Here is a 261-nt window from a genome sequence, read left to right on the forward strand (position 1 = left end):
GGCGGGCCGGTGGCTGAGGCCCCGCCCACCGCGGAGGGGAGGGAAGCTGGGTCCTATCACCCGCCGTCACAGCCGCGGGCTCGTGGTTCCCCCCTGTGCCTCAGCTCTGCCCCCTTCCCTTCCGCTACTGCTGCTGCTGCTTAATTAACAGTAAATACATTTTTAATTTGTGGTGACTGGCAGTTACCTAGAGCAGAGGGCAGGAGGGAAGCGATCAGAGGTGGGCCCCTTCAGCCCAGGGTAAAACGGCTGCTCCTCCCC

Source organism: Antrostomus carolinensis, unplaced genomic scaffold (genome assembly GCF_000700745.2).
Source record: "Antrostomus carolinensis isolate BGI_N321 unplaced genomic scaffold, ASM70074v2 scaffold2718, whole genome shotgun sequence".
Taxonomy (NCBI): domain Eukaryota; kingdom Metazoa; phylum Chordata; class Aves; order Caprimulgiformes; family Caprimulgidae; genus Antrostomus; species Antrostomus carolinensis.